The sequence below is a fragment of the Lissotriton helveticus genome, chromosome 12, assembly GCF_964261635.1.
Source record: "Lissotriton helveticus chromosome 12, aLisHel1.1, whole genome shotgun sequence".
Classification (NCBI taxonomy): Eukaryota; Metazoa; Chordata; class Amphibia; order Caudata; family Salamandridae; genus Lissotriton; species Lissotriton helveticus.
Genome location: NC_136073.1, coordinates 834,066,451 through 834,078,902, shown reverse-complemented (window position 1 = coordinate 834,078,902; position 12,452 = coordinate 834,066,451). Strand labels below are relative to the sequence as shown.

The following is a 12,452-nucleotide window of genomic DNA, read 5'->3' as shown; positions in this document are numbered from 1 at the left end:
CTGGGGAAGTACCTACGCAGGAGGATAGGCAGTGGGGGTCAGGGCAGGGTCTTATGATGCTGGAATGACAGGGCCTAGTGTGCTGCTTTACAAGTATTGAGGCATCCTGTACCCCCCCCACTGACCTAACCCCGCGGCAGGGAACCCCCAGGGACCACTTGAAGGGATTGGCTGAGAAGAACTTGGAACTCCAGCCACCAAACTATTCCCCCCTTCAAGGAACAAGAAACCAAGCAACAAAACTAAGGGCGTAAGGAACATCACGCCAACAAGAAACTAAGCTTCTATTTACAAGGGCGCAAGAAACATCACGCCAACAAGAAACTAAGCCTCTATTTACAAGGGCGCAAGAAACCTAAAGCGCTAAGAAGAAATTAAATCATCACAGGACTTTTGAAGAAGCAAACAGGTATTGGCGCGGTACTGACCCTGCGTTTCCTGATGTCACCTGGGGTCTCCCTTGCTAACCTGCTACTGGGGTGTCACCTGTCCTGTATATCTAGCGCTGCCCTTGCTGACCCTGTGAAGAGCGCTGAAGTAATGGAGGGGGTTGCTGCCTTCTGAAGCGCTATATTTGCCTGAACTGCAGCACCCTGAACTGAATGTTATTAGACCTGCTGGTCTTGCCCCCACCTCGTGTGGGCCAAAGCGCTATAGCCCTGCACCCTGCTGTCTGTGAAGCGCTAGAATCCTGGGCGTGATTCCTGCCTGAAGCGCTATATTCTGTGGTGCCCTTCAGCAGCGCTACCTGGAATGAACGGTCTGCCGAGCGCTACCTCTGCTGTGAATTGCCTGCTATATCGTAGCGCTGTGAATCCTGAAAAGCGCTATCCCCCTGAAGCGCTGTGTCACCAAGAACTTCTGTGGCTCTAGAAGTTGCTGCCTTCTGAAGCGCTGACTCCCTGCTCCCCCAACGCTCCTTTGCTGTCCCTGTGAAGAGTGCTGAGGTACTGAAGGGGGTTGCTGCCTTGTGAAGTGCTGTACCTGCAGGGTGCTATTATCTAAACCTGATTGCCTGCTGAAGCGCTGTCCCCAGCATTGCCTGTGGCCAAGCGCTGTCATGTGAGGAACTGAGGTAGTGCCCAGGGAAGCGCTGTAATTTCACTTCAAGCGCTTTCTTGAATGTCCCATAGAAGCGCTGTAATTGTGCCTCCAAGCGCTCTCTTGTAGGCCCCAGAGAAACGCTGTATTTTTGACCTTAAGTGCCCACCTGTTGGCCCCTATGTGCCTCTAGAGACGTGGAGGCCATTAAGTTACTGTTTATGCCTGAGGACAGGCTTGCCATTCATGAACTGTTTGGGCCCTGGTTCCGGCGTAGGCCTAAAGACATACTGAGTTCATCTGCGATGGCTTAGCCCTGCATAGGGGAGTCCAAGGCATAGTAAAATGCTCATTGAGAATGCTTTACTGAATTGCTTATTGAAATGTTCACCTTAATTAACAGAAATGTTTTACTAATCTAAAGCAAGGCCTGTGCTTACTTAATGAGATGTTGCTCTCTAGCAATGAGTAATGTTCTATTTATAAGTTACTTAATGAAATGCCTATGCCTAATTCCTTCCCTGTAATGTTTACTCCTGATTAGGGGGATGTTACCTATGATTGGGGAAGAGTTTTGAAGTGGTTATTCCTGCTTGGAACCAGGATTATTCTGAACTTTAGACGTTTTATTACACCCCTGCCCCAGTGTTATAACCTCTACTTATTTACAGGATTACTCTTGGGTGCTGAGAGGTTTATGCCTGCTTAATGTAGGAATTAGAATGTTGATCCTGGCCTGGGGGTGGAAACGCCAACAGCTGCATAATGAACTGTGTCTGCTGACTAATGAAACATTTATTCATGTTGGTTGAAAGGTGGAGCACATGCCCATAGTTATGGAGTGAGGTGCTCCTTGCTTTAAAGAAATGTTTACATTTACTAAAAGGCTTTACATGCATAAACCAAGTCTTCTAAGCTCAGGCTTGCCTGTTAAAAATGGTTATCTCTGCCTTGAAGAGTTGTTAACTGTTGATTGCTGAGTAGGGGAACGTTAATGCTATAAGGATATAGTTACACTGCCTAATGAGATGTTTTATCCGCAGTGGCGTGTTTTTATTCCTGCCGTAGGAGTTTCATTCCTGCCTAAGGAAATGGTTAATGAAATGTTTTACCCTCAGTGAAGTGTTTTACTTCTGCTAAACTGATTATCTCTATTGCAGGAAATGTTTTACCTGTAAGCTCCTGATTAATAGGGGGAAGGCCCTGCCTGTTCAGGCATCAGGTAATAGGATGGTGTGTGATGCCTAAAGAAATACTTTATGCCTAATGAAAGGTGTTGTCGTCATTTGAGGCAATGTTTACTCCTGCCCAGGGAAGGGTCTCATACCCCTGCTATAACAGAGATCTACTTACACCTGCTCAATGTAGGGATTTCTACTTCCCTGATGGAATGTTGGTGTAGCCCTGATACAGTTAAACCTGCACAAGGGGATGGTTACCTAGATTGCAATGTTTTCTCCTAGTTAGTGCTGGCTAATGCAATGGTTAGCTGGGCCCAATGAGAAGTTCTCCCAAAGGGATGCCCAACCTTGTTATATGGAATAATTATTCTTAATGAAATGTTTAATTCCTATTACAGGAGGAGTGTTACGTCCACATACTTTTGTGGCAAATGAAATGTTTCATATTTAAGGAAATGTTTGAACTACACTTAACGAATTGTTTATTCCTACAGCGGGGAGATGTTTCTGTTATGGAACTGTCCCTTTGTTTACCTGAGGAAATGGATATTGATGCTTAATGTAGTGTTGTTCTTATGACTTTGAGAAGTATTCCTTTCAGGTAGTGACCAAGAAGCAAGGCGTAGGTCGGGCCTGTGTCCCACTAAAAATGTATTTAACTATTTATTGATCCAATATTTAATATTTATTGCAGAACGGATATTTATTCATCTAATATTGATCGCAAGTTTTGAGACACATGTATTTTAAATGAATTTATGATTTCCCTGATCCTGCTCTATCTAACTATTTATCTTAATACAAATCACTTGTTTTTATACAAGCTCTGGAGTGGAGTCATTTATTGCGTGCCCAGGTTTCTGTCTCAGTGTGAGTGTGTGCTGCATGATCGCTTAACACATGTGCTTTCGGATGCCTACCCGCTCGTGCCATGCTACCCTAGGGGACTGGTGACCCCAGTTCCAACATATTGGTGTCGAGCGGTGGGATCCAGGACCTGTGACCATGCAGCACCCTCCATTGGGACAGGGTGCACAGCAATTGGGCTGCACAATTATTGTGTGTGCAAGCCTTAGGAATTGACCCCTCCACTGTCTAGCCTGTGAGTGTATCAGGGCCTGTTGGACCTCATTCTGTCGCCACATCCTAGAACCTTTTTCCTGAATTATCTGAGTCCTCACCTGGCATGTGGAAAAGTAAATTTTGTCATGTTCTGTGTCCCTACGTGTCATCCATCATATGTTATATGTGCATGATTAAATATGCATATGCATTCCCTATGTTTGTTTATAGACGCAATTACAGTTGTGTCCACTTCTAGTATGCCAGTTTCCAGTTCTCGTGAATACTACGAATATCAGGCCTATGTAAAGTTACGTTGCCACGTTTCTCAGTGTGCACGTTATTCCATTGTAAAGTCCCCGTTTCTAGGCCTCAGAAGGGCCTGGACACCAGATTCAGCTCCTGTCTCCTGAAGCCTCGCTGAGGAGCGATACAGCCCCCACCTGTATCCTCGACCCTTCACTTACTTCCTGCCTCGCAGTGCCCGGTTCAGCCTGGCTCTGCCTCTGAGTCTGCCAAGAGTATGTTATGATTCCAGTTATCAGTTCAGTACTCCTTCTCTGCATTCCTAAGCTACTGAATCGCATCAATAGTTTCCGTCATTGTCTAGCCTTTACGTCTCCACGCTAGAGAAATACTGCATTTTAATGGTCATTTAATATTCTTCATCACGCACTACATGTAGAATAATGCATGCTCCAGTCTTAGAGTCCGTTAGCCTCTCCCCTCCTGACTCTTAGTTCATATCAACATGTTCCCTAAAACATCAGATACTAGATACTGCTTAGGTACATGTCGCCCTGACTCTCCAGACTTCAGTCTCTGCTCCTAGCACAGAGTTCGAAGCCCCCAGCTTCTCCTAGTGATACGTCATTGCCAGTTTGCGCGCACCATCAGGTTAGAGGTCCCGGCTCCTCAGGTAGCCCCCTCCATGGTTTCCGCCCCATTCATGACATATTCTGTTACGTTTGCATCACATGTCTATGTATACGCCCTGTTACACCTCTTTTCACCCTTATCTTTCGCGACTGCTACGCATCACGCCTATTGCTCCACCCACTGCTACGCCTATTGCAATGTAATGCTATGTGTTTGCGTTATGTATATATGCTCATGCACTGTTATTAAAAAGTTATCCTTCCTTAGCGCGCTCATCCCAGATCCAGCCCCAGCAGCTGCTGGGCCCTGCCTTCCTATTCCTGTGCAGGTTGTCCTGTTCCTGTCCTTATGCTGTATTAAACCTGCAAAACTCCTACTACCTCGAATCTTGACTCTTATTTATTGAGCTATCTGTTATTCATTTATTCATCCAAAAATAGAGGTATTATTTATTTATTTACCACAGGCACTGGAGTGTTGTGTCAGGGGATGGGGGTGCCTGTTGGGCGGAGGGAAGAAGGAACTCCGTACCACTTTGGGGCACGGGTAGGAGCCCACCCAGAGGGGAGAGGGGATGGGGACAGGAGGGGCAGGTCACACCCAGGGAGGCGGTCACACCAGAGAACCTTGGAAGGGGGGGGTGTGTCGTCAAAGAGGTTAGAGCAGAAAAGGGAGAGTGTGAGCCTTGCAATGAAGGAAGGGAAGCTGGTGCACAGGCTTCAGCTAAACAGAGACAGAGCTGAAGACCTTGAAATCATGTGTGCCAGGTACTTCCAAGGTGGCAGCGTACCCGAGGTTCGGGGTTTGGACCAGTCACGGGGTGTAGAACCTGGACTGGGGTTTCAGGTGCAGGGATTGCCTGACCTGGAGGGTGGGGTACCAGTAACTATGGACCCTACCAGTGTGACTTCCAGGGGTACCTATCCGGGGAGGAGGGTGCGGAAACCTGGAAGGGGGTGCAGAGGGAGGAAGGACTCTCCTCTGGCACTGGTCCAGCCACGGGGTTAAAGATCCTGGGTTGGGTGGCCAGGTTCAGGGGTTGCCTGACCTGGCGGGAGGAATCTCTGTATTCAGAGTTCCCCCGGTTGTGACTTCCAGGGGTACCTATCCGGGGAGGAGGGTGCGGAATCCTGGAAGGGGGTGCAGAGGGAGGAAGGACTCTCCTCTGGCACCGGTCCAGCCACGGGGTTAAAGATCCTGGGTTGGGTGGCCAGGTTCAGGGGTTGCCTGACCTGGCGGGAGGAATCTCTGTATTCAGAGTTCCCCCGGTTGTGACTCTCAGGGGTACTACTCCAGGTGGGAGGGTGCGGAACCCTGGGAGGGGGTGCAGGGAGAGGTAGGTCTCGCCCCTGTCACCAATTCAACTTAAGGGTTTAGACCCTAGGTTGAGGAGGAGAGTGGAAAAAGGTACCACGGGCCTGGGGCGACTGCCCCCCACTCTGAGAGAGAGTAAGGGCCAGAGACATCTGGATTGGAGGTCTGTCCTGGCCGCATCCCACTAGGAACACCAGTGGGGTGGTTGGATTAGCGAGAATGTCATGGTGGTATTGGGCCTGCGTCCACCTTTTTCCGCCCCAAGCAGGGAAGCCCATCAAGGGAATGATCGGTCTACCCTGGCTTTTGGCTGGGGGGGAGATGTGTGAGACTTGGCCCTTTCCCCAAAATGTTTCGCCTTTTTATTTCCCTTTTAAATCAGAATGCCCTCATGGTAACAACAATGTATAGGCCTTGTGTAGTGAGGAAAGCCCTGTGTACTGTGAAACTGATGTTAAGATGCAGGTGTCTTATACCCCTAACATGGCTGCCACTGACCACTGCTGCTGGAGCTGGGTTTAGTGGGCGCATTCTAGTGGCTAGGGCCTGGCTGGAACCCTCCAAACAATGTATCAACTTAGCCTGCCAGCCTGCCCACAGGTAGAATGGTGGAACCTCCTAGAACCCCCTGGAACCTTCTGGAACAGGTGAGGTGACACCAACTGCCACTGCCAACTGTCAACTGGCACTGTATAAGGAAAGGAAGGAAAACTTTCCTGTCAGAGGGACTAAGGGGAGACCTGGGGAAGTACCTACGCAGGAGGATAGGCAGTGGGGGTCAGGGCAGGGTCTTATGATGCTGGAATGACAGGGCCTAGTGTGCTGCTTTACAAGTATTGAGGCATCCTGTACCCCCCCCACTGACCTAACCCCGCGGCAGGGAACCCCCAGGGACCACTTGAAGGGATTGGCTGAGAAGAACTTGGAACACCAGCCACCAAACTATTCCCCCCTTCAAGGAACAAGAAACCAAGCAACAAAACTAAGGGCGTAAGGAACATCACGCCAACAAGAAACTAAGCTTCTATTTACAAGGGCGCAAGAAACATCACGCCAACAAGAAACTAAGCCTCTATTTACAAGGGCGCAAGAAACCTAAAGCGCTAAGAAGAAATTAAATCATCACAGGACTTTTGAAGAAGCAAACAGGTATTGGCGCGGTACTGACCCTGTGTTTCCTGATGTCACCTGGGGTCTCCCTTGCTAACCTGCTACTGGGGTGTCACCTGTCCTGTATATCTAGCGCTGCCCTTGCTGACCCTGTGAAGAGCGCTGAAGTAATGGAGGGGGTTGCTGCCTTCTGAAGCGCTATATTTGCCTGAACTGCAGCACCCTGAACTGAATGTTATTAGACCTGCTGGTCTTGCCCCCACCTTGTGTGGGCCAAAGCGCTATAGCCCTGCACCCTGCTGTCTGTGAAGCGCTAGAATCCTGGGCGTGATTCCTGCCTGAAGCGCTATATTCTGTGGTGCCCTTCAGCAGCGCTACCTGGAATGAACTGTCTGCCGAGCGCTACCTCTGCTGTAAATTGCCTGCTATATCGTAGCGCTGTGAATCCTGAAAAGCGCTATCCCCCTGAAGCGCTGTGTCACCAAGAACTTCTGTGGCTCTAGAAGTTGCTGCCTTCTGAAGCGCTGACTCCCTGCTCCCCCAACGCTCCTTTGCTGTCCCTGTGAAGAGTGCTGAGGTACTGAAGGGGGTTGCTGCCTTGTGAAGTGCTGTACCTGCAGGGTGCTATTATCTAAACCTGATTGCCTGCTGAAGCGCTGTCCCCAGCATTGCCTGTGGCCAAGCGCTGTCATGTGAGGAACTGAGGTAGTGCCCAGGGAAGCGCTGTAATTTCACTCCAAGCGCTCTCTTGTAGGCCCCAGAGAAACGATGTATTTTTGACCTTAAGTGCCCACCTGTTGGCCCCTATGTGCCTCTAGTGACGTGGAGGCCATTAAGTTACTGTTTATGCCTGAGGACAGGCTTGCCATTCATTAACTGTTTGGGCCCTGGTTCTGGCGTAGGCCTAAAGACATACTGAGTTCATCTGCGATGGCTTAGCCCTGCATAGGGGAGTCCAAGGCATAGTAAAATGCTCATTAAGAATGCTTTACTGAATTGCTTATTGAAATGTTCACCTTAATTAACAGAAATGTTTTACTAATCTAAAGCAAGGCCTGTGCTTGCTTAATGAGATGTTGCTCTCTAGCAATGAGCAATGTTCTATTTATAAGTTACTTAATGAAATGCCTATGCCTGATTCCTTCCCTGTAATGTTTACTCCTGATTAGGGGGATGTTACCTATGATTGGGGAAGAGTTTTGAAGTGGTTATTCCTGCTTGGAACCAGGATTATTCTGAACTATAGAAGTTTTATTACACCCCTGCCCCAGTGTTATAACCTCTACTTATTTACAGGATTACTCTTGGGTGCTGAAAGGTTTATGCCTGCTTAATGTAGGAATTAGAATGTTGATCCTGGCCTGGGGGTGGAAACGCCAACAGCTGCATAATGAACTGTGTCTGCTGACTAATGAAACATTTATTCATGTTGGTTGAAAGGTGGAGCACATGCCCACAGTTATGGAGTGAGGTGCTCCTTGCTTTAAAGAAATGTTTACATTTACTAAAAGGCTTTACATGCATAAACCAAGTCTTCTAAGCTCAGGCTTGCCTGTTAAAAATGGTTATCTCTGCCTTGAAGAGTTGTTAACTGTTGATTGCTGAGTAGGGGAACGTTAATGCTATAAGGATATAGTTACACTGCCTAATGAGATGTTTTATCCGCAGTGGCGTGTTTTTATTCCTGCCATAGGAGTTTCATTCCTGCCTAAGGAAATGGTTAATGAAATGTTTTACCCTCAGTGAAGTGTTTTACTTCTGCTAAACTGATTATCTCTATTGCAGGAAATGCTTTACCTGTAGGCTCCTGATTAATAGGGGGAAGGCCCTGCCTGTTCAGGCATCAGGTAATAGGATGGTGTGTGATGCCTAAAGAAATACTTTATGCCTAATGAAAGGTGTTGACCTCATTTGAGGCAATGTTTACTCCTGCTCAGGGAAGGGTCTCATACCCCTGCTATAACAGAGATCTACTTACACCTGCTCAATGTAGGGATTTCTACTTCCCTGATGGAATATTGGTGTAGCCCTGATACAGTTAAACCTGCACAAGGGGATGGTTACCTAGATTGCAATGTTTTCTCCTAGTTAGTGCTGGCTAATGCAATGGTTAGCTGGGCCCAATGAGAAGTTCTCCCAAAGGGATGCCCAACCTTGTTATATGGAATAATTATTCTTAATGAAATGTTTAATTCCTATTACAGGAGGAGAGTTACGTCCACATACTTTTGTGGCAAATGAAATGTTTCATATTTAAGGAAATGTTTGAACTACACTTAACAAATTGTTTATTCCTACAGCGGGGAGATGTTTCTGTTATGGAACTGTCCCTTTGTTTACCTGAGGAAATGGATATTGATGCTTAATGCAGTGTTGTTCTTATGACTTTGAGATGTATTCCTTTCAGGTACTGACCAAGAAGCAAGGCGTAGGTCGGGCCTGTGTCCCACTAAAAATGTATTTAACTATTTATTGAGCCAATATTTAATATTTATTGCAGAACGGATATTTATTCATCTAATATTGATCGCAAGTCTTGAGACACATGTATTTTAAATGAATTTATGATTTCCCTGATCCTGCTCTATCTATCTGATTATTTATCTTAATACAAATCACTTGTTTTTATACAAGCTCTGGAGTGGAGTCATTTATTGCGTGCCCAGGTTTCTGTCTCAGTGTGAGTGTGTGCTGCATGATCGCCTAACACATGTGCTTTCGGATGCCTTCCCGCTCGTGCCATGCTACCCTAAGGGACTGGTGACCCCAGTTCCAACATATTGGTGTCGAGCGGTGGGATCCAGGACCTGTGACCATGCAGCACCCTCCATTGGGACAGGGTGCACAGCAATTGGGCTGCACAATTATTGTGTGTGCAAGCCTTAGGAATTGACCCCTCCACTGTCTAGCCTGTGAGTGTATCAGGGCCTGTTGGACCTCATTCTGTCGCCACATCCTAGAACCTTTTTCCTGAATTATCTGAGTCCTCACCTGGCACTGGAGTGTTGTGTCAGGGGATGGGGGTGCCTGTTGGGCGGAGGGAAGAAGGAACTCCGTACCACTTTGGGGCATGGGTAGGAGCCCACCCAGAGGGGAGAGGGGATGGGGACAGGAGGGGCAGGTCACACCCAGGGAGGCGGTCACACCAGAGAACCTTGGAAGGGGGGGGGTGTCGTCAAAGAGGTTAGAGCAGAAAAGGGAGAGTGTGAGCCTTGCAATGAAGGAAGGGAAGCTGGTGCACAGGCTTCAGCTAAACAGAGACAGAGCTGAAGACCTTGAAATCATGTGTGCCAGGTACTTCCATGGTGGCAGCGTACCCGAGGTTCGGGGTTTGGACCAGTCACGGGGTGTAGAACCTGGACTGGGGTTTCAGGTGCAGGGATTGCCTGACCTGGAGGGTGGGGTACCAGTAACTATGGACCCTACCAGTGTGACTTCCAGGGGTACCTATCCGGGGAGGAGGGTGCGGAACCCTGGAAGGGGGTGCAGAGGGAGGAAGGACTCTCCTCTGGCACTGGTCCAGCCACGGGGTTAAAGATCCTGGGTTGGGTGGCCAGGTTCAGGGGTTGCCTGACCTGGCGGGAGGAATCTCTGTATTCAGAGTTCCCCCGGTTGTGACTTCCAGGGGTACCTATCCGGGGAGGAGGGTGCGGAATCCTGGAAGGGGGTGCAGAGGGAGGAAGGACTCTCCTCTGGCACCGGTCCAGCCACGGGGTTAAAGATCCTGGGTTGGGTGGCCAGGTTCAGGGGTTGCCTGACCTGGCGGGAGGAATCTCTGTATTCAGAGTTCCCCCGGTTGTGACTCTCAGGGGTACTACTCCAGGTGGGAGGGTGCGGAACCCTGGGAGGGGGTGCAGGGAGAGGTAGGTCTCGCCCCTGTCACCAATTCAACTTAAGGGTTTAGACCCTAGGTTGAGGAGGAGAGTGGAAAAAGGTACCACGGGCCTGGGGCGACTGCCCCCCACTCTGAGAGAGAGTAAGGGCCAGAGACATCTGGATTGGAGGTCTGTCCTGGCCGCATCCCACTAGGAACACCAGTGGGGTGGTTGGATTAGCGAGAATGTCATGGTGGTATTGGGCCTGCGTCCACCTTTTTCCGCCCCAAGCAGGGAAGCCCATCAAGGGAATGATCGGTCTACCCTGGCTTTTGGCTGGGGGGGAGATGTGTGAGACTTGGCCCTTTCCCCAAAATGTTTCGCCTTTTTATTTCCCTTTTAAATCAGAATGCCCTCATGGTAACAACAATGTATAGGCCTTGTGTAGTGAGGAAAGCCCTGTGTACTGTGAAACTGATGTTAAGATGCAGGTGTCTTATACCCCTAACATGGCTGCCACTGACCACTGCTGCTGCAGCGGGGTTTAGTGGGCGCATTCTAGTGGCTAGGGCCTGGCTGGAACCCTCCAAACAATGTATCAACTTAGCCTGCCAGCCTGCCCACAGGTAGAATGGTGGAACCTCCTAGAACCCCCTGGAACCTTCTGGAACAGGTGAGGTGACACCAACTGCCACTGCCAACTGTCAACTGGCACTGTATAAGGAAAGGAAGGAAAACTTTCCTGTCAGAGGGACTAAGGGGAGACCTGGGGAAGTACCTACGCAGGAGGATAGGCAGTGGGGGTCAGGGCAGGGTCTTATGATGCTGGAATGACAGGGCCTAGTGTGCTGCTTTACAAGTATTGAGGCATCCTGTACCCCCCCCCACTGACCTAACCCCGCGGCAGGGAACCCCCAGGGACCACTTGAAGAGATTGGCTGAGAAGAACTTGGAACACCAGCCACCAAACTATTCCCCCCTTCAAGGAACAAGAAACCAAGCAACAAAACTAAGGGCGTAAGGAACATCACGCCAACAAGAAACTAAGCTTCTATTTACAAGGGCGCAAGAAACATCACGCCAACAAGAAACTAAGCCTCTATTTACAAGGGCGCAAGAAACCTAAAGCGCTAAGAAGAAATTAAATCATCACAGGACTTTTGAAGAAGCAAACAGGTATTGGCGCGGTACTGACCCTGTGTTTCCTGATGTCACCTGGGGTCTCCCTTGCTAACCTGCTACTGGGGTGTCACCTGTCCTGTATATCTAGCGCTGACCTTGCTGACCCTGTGAAGAGCGCTGAAGTAATGGAGGGGGTTGCTGCCTTCTGAAGCGCTATATTTGCCTGAACTGCAGCACCCTGAACTGAATGTTATTAGACCTGCTGGTCTTGCCCCCACCTTGTGTGGGCCAAAGCGCTATAGCCCTACACCCTGCTGTCTGTGAAGCGCTAGAATCCTGGGCGTGATTCCTGCCTGAAGCGCTATATTCTGTGGTGCCCTTCAGCAGCGCTACCTGGAATGAACTGTCTGCCGAGCGCTACCTCTGCTGTAAATTGCCTGCTATATCGTAGCGCTGTGAATCCTGAAAAGCGCTATCCCCCTGAAGCGCTGTGTCACCAAGAACTTCTGTGGCTCTAGAAGTTGCTGCCTTCTGAAGCGCTGACTCCCTGCTCCCCCAACGCTCCTTTGCTGTCCCTGTGAAGAGTGCTGAGGTACTGAAGGGGGTTGCTGCCTTGTGAAGTGCTGTACCTGCAGGGTGCTATTATCTAAACCTGATTGCCTGCTGAAGCGCTGTCCCCAGCATTGCCTGTGGCCAAGCGCTGTCATGTGAGGAACTGAGGTAGTGCCCAGGGAAGCGCTGTAATTTCACTCCAAGCGCTCTCTTGTAGGCCCCAGAGAAATTATGTATTTTTGACCTTAAGTGCCCACCTGTTGGCCCCTATGTGCCTCTAGTGACGTGGAGGCCATTAAGTTACTGTTTATGCCTGAGGACAGGCTTGCCATTCATTAACTGTTTGGGCCCTGGTTCCGGCGTAGGCCTAAAGACA

At 49.2% G+C, this 12,452-nt stretch overlaps 1 protein-coding gene across 1 annotated transcript in view; it reads right to left on the bottom strand.

The window, feature by feature from the left end:
- Positions 1–12,452, bottom strand: part of LOC144798577 (asialoglycoprotein receptor 2-like) — a 47,832-nt gene that overhangs the window by 25,776 nt on the left and 9,604 nt on the right. The gene's annotated exons all lie outside the window — the stretch shown is intronic.